Source organism: Cylas formicarius, unplaced genomic scaffold, assembly GCF_029955315.1.
Source record: "Cylas formicarius isolate icCylForm1 unplaced genomic scaffold, icCylForm1.1 PGA_scaffold_237__1_contigs__length_11825, whole genome shotgun sequence".
In the NCBI taxonomy this organism is placed as follows: Eukaryota; Metazoa; Arthropoda; class Insecta; order Coleoptera; family Brentidae; genus Cylas; species Cylas formicarius.
The window spans coordinates 10,783-11,825 of NW_026844282.1; the positions used below are offsets into that span (position 1 = coordinate 10,783).

General features: G+C 23.2%; 1 pseudogene; it reads left to right on the plus strand.

The window, feature by feature from the left end:
• LOC132697560 (cytochrome b-like) lies at window positions 1–1,032 on the plus strand (annotated as a pseudogene).
• The last annotated feature ends 11 nt before the right edge of the window (window positions 1,033–1,043 follow it).

Consider the following 1,043-nt stretch of genomic DNA (forward strand, 5'->3'; position numbering starts at 1 on the left):
GAATAAATTTATCCTTATCCATTATAGTATTACTTATTAATCATCCAATTTCAATGGGAATTATTATTCTTTTACAAACAATTATAATTTCCTTAATTATTGGATTAATAAATTTAAATTATTGAGTATCTTATATTCTATTCATAATTATTGTAGGAGCATTGATAATTATTTTTATTTATATAACAAGAATTTCCTCCAATAATAAATTTAAAAAATTTTATAATATTTTAGTTACTTTTATTATTATTAATCTTATTAATATTTTAATAATTTATATATATGACTCTTATTTTATCTATTTTAAAAATTCTAATGAAATATTTAATCCTCACAACATAGAACTATTCTTAAGAAAATATTTTAATTATCCTAATAATTTTATTTTAATTATAATTATAACTTACTTATTAGTAACTTTAATTACAATTGTAACAATTACTATAAATAATTTCGGGCCCCTACGTAAAATATTCTAATGATAAATTCACCCTACCGAAAATCTAACGCTTTATTTAAAATTATTAATAATTCACTTATTGATTTAGCCTCTCCTTCAAATATTTCCTATTTATGAAATTTTGGAAGTTTATTAGGAATTTGTCTTTTAATTCAAATTATTACAGGTTTATTCTTAGCTATACATTATTATCCCCACACTGAACTAGCATTTAATAGAGTAAGAATCATTTGTCGAGAAATTAATTTTGGATGATTAATTCGAACTCTTCATGCCAATGGAGCATCAATATTTTTTATTTGTATATATATTCATATTGGACGAGGAATTTATTACGGGTCCTCAAATCTAAAAAGAACATGACTAATTGGAGTAACAATTTTTTTATTATCTATAGCAACAGCTTTTCTTGGGTATGTTTTACCTTGAGGACAAATATCTTTTTTGAGGGGGCTACAGTAATTACTAATCTTATTTCAGCTATCCCTTATTTAGGAAACTCTGCTGTAATTTGAATTTGAGGGGGATTTGCTGTAGATAATGCTACATTAACTCGATTCTTTACTTTTCATTTCATTCTCCC